A 10,115-nucleotide genomic window follows, 5' to 3' on the forward strand; every position below is an offset into this window, starting at 1 on the left:
ACAATGCAGATGAAAAGCACAGCTGCATGAAATATTTAGGCTTACATGTCAAATAGAATCGACAAACACAGATTTAATAAAACCAAATAAGTAAACAACCAGGGTAGAAAAAAAGAAGCAGTAAAGTAATTAAACTAGCAGCTATAAATAAAAATTGTAAATTGTAAAAAGTAACATGGATGTTACACGTTCTGTTGAGTTTAGAGGATTTTGCCATTGTTCTATCCCCTTTCCCAAAAACACAATGACTTCAATGTCATAAATTAATCAAACTTTGTGTTTATCTGTTAACATTAGATTTAAAAAAACAAGATTATTTTAGATTAGATTAGTTTAGATAGACTTTATTAATCTCAATATGGGATAATTGTGTTTGTAATTGAAGCATGTAAACAAGGCATTACTCGTGGAATAAAATTGAAAATAAACTAACTGCAAATATACACATATCAACAGTAGAAAATAAACAAAACAGTACAACATACATACTGACAGTAAAAGATATATAGAGTATATCTCTAAAAAATACCTATATAAATAAACAGAATTTACATCAGTGTACACTATGATTGCCCAACCTACAACTACCAACATGTAAACATGATACATTATTTACATTAAGTGTGTTAAGTAATTGCAGTTTTTAAATTCAATTTAAACGTGCAGTGTGAGATCAATGCATCATTAACTGCAAATTCAGCTAATTGACTTACAACCTACACTGGTAATCAAACAATAAATCAAAAGGTAATTAGCTAGCTATATGATTAATATTGAAAATACAGACATTAAGGCATACAATAAATGTGTTTCACAATTTTGTTCCTGCACTAAACTTTATCACCATCCAATCGTTATGTTAGAATTAATAACCTTGAATTTGTATTTATTTGTACTATAATACTGTCCTGTAATGGATCATTAGCTGACGTTTTTACCAGTGCCATCATTATTAATTACCTAGCAGCTAAGACTTACCAAACAAACCATTTTTTCTCTTTAGTCATTTGACTACCAGACTGCCGATAAGAAATGCTATAATAGAACCACACACATGTAAAGTCATTTTCAAGCTTCCTTCATACCTGCCATTGAAACACTAAAAGCAAATAACTGCCGTGTGTGAGAAACTTTGCGGGCTCAGCTCTCAAGGCGAGGAGTTTAATGAGAGTGACCTTTGTGGATGGAGAACCCGACTCGTCTTCAGCATGTAAATAGCGGTGAACTCTGACCTAAAGATTCAGGACGCCATCAAAGCTTGTCAGCGCTTTCCGCCTAACCTATGACTCACCGATCTTCAGGAGGACATCCATTCGTTTTGACACAATGACAACAGGCTGAGCGCATATACTCGGTGCTGTGGGAGTCCCAGGAGGTCTGTGGTTGCTTTTAGTGTTTGCCGCAGCGGAAGATCAATGCAGCATCAATCTCAAGTAGATGGCACTGCACTCCAGCTGAGATGTGGATGTCAGGAGGTGTATTTCTGCCTGTAGTACTGCATGGTTTGAAACTGAGCCAACAATAATGCATCCATTGCGTAATTGAGTTGGAATCGGGTTTCTCATGTGCCTATGTGTGACAGTTTGCGCATTCAATGATGTAGATCTCAACCCTCAGACCATTCTCCCTGCAGGTCTCTCATTGCTTGTCCAGACTTCATTGAGTGTGTGCACTGCATAAATAAAACAATTTTTTAAAGAAAAGTTCTGAGTATTCAATCAAAGTGAAAATAATGCATCTATCACAAAGGGCCATGAAAATATGACTTTTCAAAAAAAGTGGTCTTATGGCTTAACTTGCACAATTTGAGGTAAGTTGATCCGAGTTAAGGGGTAAATTGACCAATTGAAAATATACCAATCGTAAAAATATATCATCCTTTCTCTGCCACTAACTACTTTAGTGTCTTTAACAGCCCTAATTGGTATCCTAGCTAGTATAAATACATGTGCCAGTCTTCTGTAAATGTATTTACTTATATAGGCCATCCATCCATCCATCCATCCATCCATGTGGTTATTCTCTCATCTGTCTATCACTTTAGCCAGTTTGTCGTATAACTCTAGTTGAAGTCTGTAGCCCTTTATAAAGATGTTGCTTTAGGCATAAAGCAGGAAAGATTGTGGTGTGCCTTAAAATTATTGAACCAATATAGACCTAAAAGGATAAAGTTAATTATTTCAAGATACTGTTTTTAGCTACACAAGACCAGTTGACCTTAGCTGAATCATGTGATATATAACAAATGATTAAATTGTATAAATACATGATGCCAAAAGCAAATACATAAAAATGTAGAACAGCAATGAGTTTTAAAGTTGAAGACAGAGTTACAAATTGTTTGTTTTTGTGTTTTTAGTGAGATGTTGACATAAGAAAAAAACAAATAGCTAAAATCTAACTTTCTTTTTAATAGGTGATGTACAGGTTTGGTCATAAAATAGTTCCAACATGAAATTGCTCACAACAAGGTCTGTAGATTATCTTTAATTATCGGGCCTTGAATTCCTAGAAAGTGACATTGCTGCTGAGATTTTTGCATCTCCCAATTGCACTTTGAGCACCACAAGGTGAGTTAAATCTAGTTCCAAACGATAAGGCAGACATCAGATCAGTCCATATTTTCATCCCTCGGCAAATCCCACCAGACCAATCTAAATTGATATCTCTATTGAGATTACTACAGGTATTTTTTTTCTGGTGAACTGCCCCTTTAAACTAAACATACTCCAAAAACACAGAGCACATTTTATTGGGTTTCTTGTAATACATGAAAGGGCTTTCAAGTCATTAAAATGAACATTATCGGAAGGGACTGGACTATAAAAAAAAAGTAGTGCAGAGATGTGTATGTGTAGGCAGACTTGCTGAAAAAATAATCATCTCTATCTATATGAATCAGAGCAGAACAACAGATTTCCTTGCATTTCTTCACCACTGACAGTGCGTAATTGAACTGGACAGCTGAGTGAGGAATGGGTCTCTGGAGAACTACCAGCAGTAATCAGAAGGTGTCTGGTTCAGATCCTGTGTGGAGTGGGGCAGCGTGGCCCAAAGTGAAAGCTATTATCTGACCTCTCTTCCACGGATGCTCGTGAAAGTGATGGCTGAAGGGTGAAACTACCACTGTGGGTAAAAGCAGCATCCTGCGAGTAAAATAATGACTTTTCTCTCAGTTGCTGTGACAACTTTATGCACTGCTATTTGTCTGCGAGAGGTTGACAAACAGGACAAGGAGCAGTCGTGTGGTTTTTATGTTCTCCAGGACAAGAGGGACACACTGTGGCGGTGCTTAGAGACCACTGGAGGCAGTTTGATAGAAGAAGGCAGGCTGGAGTTTGAGGGGATGACACCTTTCTCTCTCTCTCTGTATTTCTATGCGTTTATATATCTGGATGTTTTCCCTCCCTGCCTCTTCCTGAGTCCAATGTCGCCTCTGTTATTCTCAGAGTCACAATGTTTCAAAGCCTGTCAGGAGGACAAAAGGACTGGGGGCTGGTGGTGGTGGTGGAGTGGAAAGGGAGGGTGTAGGGAGGGCTGCTGTTAACATGAGCAGAGGGTGTGAATCTCTGCTTCACACCAGCTCTGTTACTTTCAGGTTATTTAACTTAACTCGTTCAAACTGATGTCACCCTCTAGTTTAATTATTTTCAGTTTCCATACAGAGTAGGGAAATCCTCCGCTTTTTTAGACAATTTGTATTGATGCTGGTCCCATGTTATTTAGGCAAGTGGAGTCATACAGAGGACATTTATCACTACAACAATCAATGTGATTTACATTTGAAAGAAGAAATACAGAAAAAAATCACAACACAGTCCATCCATCTTCTCCCGCTTTTCCGTCAGGGTCGCGGAGGTAACAGCTCCAGCAGAGATCCCCAAACTTCTCTTTCCCTGGCCACATCAACCAGCTCTGACTGTGGGTTTCCAAGGCGCTCCTAGGCCAGCGAAGAGATATAATCCCTCCACCTGGTCTAGGTCTACCCATCGGTCTCTTCCCAGCTGGACGTGCCTGGAACACCTCCCTAGGGAGGCGCCCAGGTGGCATCCTCACTAGGTGCCCGAACCACCTCAACTGGCTCCTTTCAAAGCGAAGGAGCAGCGGTTCTACTCCGAGTCCCTCCCGGATGACTGAACTTCTCACCTTATCCCTAAGGGAGATGACAGCCACCCTGCGGAGAAATCCCATTTCGGCCGCTTGTATCCGCGAACTCGTTCTTTCGGTCATGACCCATCATCCATGACCATAGGTGAGGGTAGGAATGAAAATGGCCCCGTAGACAAAGCTTTGCCTTCTGGCTCAGCTCTCTTTTCGTCACAACGGTGCAGTAAAGCGACTGCAGTACCGCTCCCGCTGCTCCGATTCTCCGGCCCATCTCACGCTCCATTGTTCCCTCAGTTGAGAACAAGACCCTGAGATACTTGAACTCCTTCATTTGGGGTAAGGCTTCATTCCCTACCTGGAAAACCACAACACAGTGGTAAAAGATAATTAAAAAACAAGCATTTATGTTATATTTCTATGGTTACGCCTACTGCTAGCTTGCAGGGATAAATACAGCTGTTATCTGATTTGTTGCAGGTAGAGGTAACTAGACGATAAAACTATTTTTTAACTTTGAGCACAGCAACAATTTTGAGTGATGCGTGACGCCCAGTGTTGGGTGTAACGCGTTACAAAAGTAACGGAGTTAACAGTGTATTATTTTCTGCTGTAATATAATGCATTACTTCTGATTTTTGGGTAATATAATACCCGTTATAATCCGCAGTCACGCATTTTAACCCGAAATGATGTGTTGTGTGTGTGGTTTTAAGAATTCACAAACATCGCGAGACATTCCGACACCAGAGAACCAATTGTGCAGGTAGAATAGTAACTCTAAGCCTGTTTACTATTGGTTACGATGGCTGCAGAAACAGCTTCGCGATTGAGAGCTGCAGGCTCGGAGAAAAGCAAAGAAAAAGACACAAGTGCGCGTAAGCTACAGCAACAGAAGGTAACTTTCTCTTTGTCTGCTGTGCTGCTTGAACCTCGAGAAGTTAACACACCAATGGCAAGGTGAGCTAATGTTGCCATAGAGACTCCTTCGTATAGAGCAGGTTAGTTTTCTATTCAATATGTGCGGCAAATAAGAAATCACAAGCGGGGCAAAGCGCTTGCAGCCCCACTAAAATGTCATCACATAAGTCAGAGCTGATTGGCTGTAAGTGCATGAGCAGCGAAAATTGTAGTTATGAAAAGACGAGAGAGCTTAGATCATGGTTTAGATTACATCCCCAGTGGAAAACAAACAGAAAATGGAAGAAGTTGACTGTCTACTTGAGCTTTGATGAGCAAAAGTATAGTTTATGTTGGTTGTCTGTGTTTGGCCTTTAGGCTATCGATCTGCTAACGTCGATTGATATTGTAACAACTGTGACGAATGAGAGTGTTTTCCTTATACAGTCTGCAGTCTGGTGTTTTCATGCTGAGGCTTAACGGTTGTTGTTGTTATCGTTAAGTTTTGCTTTGTGATAGCACTTTTTACTCCATGTATTAAGGCAGGGGTGTCCAAACTACGGCCCGGGGTCCAAATGCGGCCCGCAGGCCATTTTGAATCGGCCCTCTGCAAATTCTGAAAGTAGAATGCAATACGGCCCACAAACTAAACTTCTGCTTGTCTTGTGTTGTACTTCTCAAATATATATGTTAAAATATATTAATGAGCCCAATTTTCAAATAAATTCAGTCATTTAAAATTTAAAACATCTTCTAACAAATCTTAATTGATCAAAAAAAAACAATAACTTATTTCTATAACCAGCTTGAAATGTAACCTTCATATTTACTCTTATTATCAGCAATCGGAGGCTTCTGTTTTAAGGAGTGGGCTGCCAACACAATAAATGAAATCCTAAAGACAGATGCAATGTAGGCTGTTCTTTTCTGTTAGCTTTCAAGTATCGTGCATTATTCACTTACATTTGATTTGTTTTGCTAACTTATAACTTAACTTATGAGGCGATATTCACCTCCATAAATGGCCCAGCTCTCCCACTTAAACGGAGCATGAGTTTAATTTTGCTTTCCTAATTTTCAGCATGTACTGCCAGATAGATAGATAGCTTTAATTATTGAGCTGCAATAAACTACATTTTAGCATTTAAAGCCATACTTTTGCGGTTATTTTGGTGAAAGTAACTCCAAATGAACGTGAATGTAATTACTTTAAAAAGACAGTACTAATAAGTAATATGTATTTTATTACATTTTGGAAGTAACTTGCCCAACACTGGTGACGCCAAGGGTAGCTATTCTGCGTACTTAGGCAGCTCCACTCTCTACATAAAACACCTAAAAAAAAGTCAGTGCAAAGACATTTCAACACATAATGGAAATGCAGCTTTACTGTAGACTGTTTATAGGCCTGAGAATACGGGAAGGTTTGGGACCAGATCAGACAGAGCATGCTTTTGCAGTTGAGTCTTTTTTTTCAACAATATTGCTCTGCAACTACCTAATTTGCTAATTTTGACTTAACACAAACCAGGAACTTAAGCCAATAGTAAATGAAAACAACTCCCCCGAACCTTAATCACTTCATTCATTTACTTCAAGGCTGTTTGGTGTTCTGAGCAGTGTAGCTAAGGTTGGTAACGTCATATGGCATACACACTCTCAAAAACATACACACACACACACACACACACACACACACACACACACACACACACACACACACACACACACACAGACACACACACTGATCATAAGCCTGAGATAGATAATATTTTCTCAGGTAGGGGCTCAAACACAAGGCTTTACCAGAGGGCAGCCCCACAGTAACTGAGGAGTATTTAAAAGTGATATACAATACAGTATGTGTCAAGTGGGAAGCAGTACAAATTGTGGTTATGTAGTGCACTCTTAGAAGGGATGTGTCAAAAAGGACACAACATATGTTGAATTTCAACACACCTACAGAGTGTGCTCAGGGACAACACGTGCTGTGTTAATTCGAACACAGCCAATGTGCAAATCATTTTTATATACAAAATGTGTTACATACCCCCAACACACAATGTGTACATTTTATACATTGTGTGCTATAAATATGTAACCAGAATTCACATTGTATTGTGTTATCTCTGAACTTTGTGTGTCAATTACGATTAATGGTAGTACCAGGTGTTTTTTTTTTTTCAAAAATCAAATGCAGGAATACTTTCATTACACATTTATTTACACGGATTTAATCACACATATTTCATTAGCACAACATCTTATTAAGAAAGGAATTTAAACATTTATAAACATTAATATTTTTCTAATTCATCAAATGTTGACAGAACAGGTCATTCATAAAAGCACACCTAACAAAAACATTATACCTTGGATAAACAAACTTAATATCACTTTAGTCACTACAAGCAGATATATTTTTGCCCTATTGAATATACGGTACAGATGGCAGTCTTGTTCGATGTATATATGTTTTTCTGGAAAATGATACAAATGCCAACAAAGGTGAACTCTTTGACATTTGCGATTTGTTTCCATCCAGCTGTTTTCATACAAATATTTAATTTACGCAATATTTTATAAAAAATGTCATTTAAACATGAGATTGTTTTACATGTACTGTACAAGACTGTCACTAATTATATTTAATACCCTACATTTTTTGTTTTGACATTCATAGCAGGAATTTAAAGAATCAATATGTCATTTTCTTTCCAGTCATTCTAATATTGCAGGGGCAACATTTACTTTATAGTGTGATAATGTGATTTACCACAGTCACAGTGTCTGTATTTGATCAGAAACAGCTGCATTTTTCTTTCTGCTTAGCATTAACTTTGATAGATGGAGCGGAGGGGGAAAGTATTAACTGTGCAGAGACCTCAAGTTGTGACTTGCATAATGACACGAGCACATCTGACGAATAGAGTCACGCAGCCGGTGTATTAGGATTCATAAAGCATACATATCTTATCAATTTAAACTTTGCAAAGTTTGGGTGGAGGGGAGTGGAAAGTGTATGGGACTGGAGTTCAGCTCAAGGTCCTTCTGTCCTTACATCCCTATAGAGAGGCTGCAGGAAGTATTGATAGATGTCGTTGGTTGTTGAACATTGTGAAATAAGTACTGTACACAAGGCCATTCCCAAACAAAGATCCAAATAATTAAACATAATCTGAGTAGTACACCATATGACAAGTTAACAGATATTCCTGTATAAAAATTGAAGCGTGTCCCTTTAAATTTGAAATAGAATGACTCTGCTGACGTGCTTAATTTTGTCTCAAGATGGGCATAAGAATGGCACGAACACTATTCTGAGGTCTGACAGTCTGGGTGTTATTAAATCTGTCTCCTCTGAAACAAGGACTGTGATTAGTGTCCAGGCTGCTGAGGAGTAATTCTGCTCCAGAGGGCTCATTTGCTCCTTAACACCCGCCGTCATTAAACCACGGTGCCCAGTAAAGCGATTATTCAGCAATAAAGTTTTAATTGTGCCATTGTCTGTGAAAAAGGTGATGGATGAATAATTGGGGGTCCTGGGGAGAGCACAGAGGGACTCCGCAGTGACGTGTCTTTAAGACAAGTGTCAGGAAAGTTAACCTGAATTCAGGAGCAAAGCTGTATTTTCTGTAAAAATATAGTGTTATATTTTATACTGCACATGTGCCCTTGTTAGCTCTGTATCTTTGTTATTCCACAATTTCAAATACTTATTTTGTTAAAATGAGTACATTTGACTCTATTGTAAAGCTCTTGCTCCTTTTGTTTGTTTTAAATCATTGTGAACCAAACACCTGTTTTTAATTTTTGCACTGAACAAGCAATGAACAAGCATTATACATAAAGTAGATTAATTATGTGCATGAATTATGTCCCACTGTGGGTAAACTTAGTTTTTCTGCCTTGAAGGGGCCCTTTTATGTTCATTTTGAGGTTCATGTTTGTGTTTTGTGCCTCTACTGGGACATGTTTACATGCTTTAATGTTCAAAAAGGTCTTTGTTTTTCTCACACTGCGTGTGCTGCAGCACCTCTTTTCACCCTTGGTTTAAAACCAGAGCCCTGTCTGCTCTGATTGGTTAGTTGGCTGGCTATGTTGTGATTGGTCAACCCTTAGAAATCTCCCATCCCTAACACGATCACATACAATGTGTTGGATTGCTGGCCAATAGAAGTGCGAGTGTAACATAGTGATGTCATTATATCACAGAATTAAAAAAAGGAGTCTAAAGGAGGCATTTGAGGCATGGGGGGAAGGGATGTGTGGTGGGATTTTAGCCTTTGCAGACCATTTACATGCACACAAAACTATATAAGGAACAGGAAAGGGAAAACCCCCAAAAGTATAATAGGGCCTCATTATTAGTATACATTCAAAACATTATAGCCTTTCACAACAGTGTGAGTTTCTAACTCCCTCTAATACCCTTCTGAAGAAAAAAGACTACCAGTGTATACTCTGAATGCAAATGCTCTCTATCCTTTCATGTAAAGAGAGACTGAACTGGTCTTCTTAACCCATGTGACTCAGAAGATATCAATAAAACAGCTACTCAGATTCCCTTTGAACTTGTGTCCTTTGGTGATACTGTTGATGATACTTTAGAAAGTTTGAGTCAAATCTAAGGCAGGATAGTACACATTTTAATTAGAAACTGTTTTGCACCCAGTCAGGCCCCCATTAAACCTTCACAGGAAGGAGCCTATATAGGGGCATCACTGTTTTTTTCACATCTGATTACTTAATTTATCCTTATTCCTGGTTGGTACTTGTTCAGGGTTACATTGTGGTGAGATCTCAACTCCTGTGGGCCATCTTCTTTATTTTCATTTCCTTTTCTACCCTTCTCCTGCTTCCCACCAACTTCTAATGTTTCAAGGGAATGGGACTAGCTTCTGATCTGGCATTGGGACAGACATGGAGCTTTGATGCCTCTCTGAAATATTTGGCTTATGTAAAATAAACAGACAAATAATGTATTGAGCTCTCAGTTGGGGTTCAGCATCTTGGGAGTGTAAACATTATGTTTTTCTTTTTGGATATAAAAGTGAGTTTTGCACCGCAGTGAACATCAAGAAAATGTAGTATGAACTGTTCTACTTTCT

This window comes from Eleginops maclovinus, chromosome 9 (genome assembly GCF_036324505.1).
Source record: "Eleginops maclovinus isolate JMC-PN-2008 ecotype Puerto Natales chromosome 9, JC_Emac_rtc_rv5, whole genome shotgun sequence".
In the NCBI taxonomy this organism is placed as follows: domain Eukaryota; kingdom Metazoa; phylum Chordata; class Actinopteri; order Perciformes; family Eleginopidae; genus Eleginops; species Eleginops maclovinus.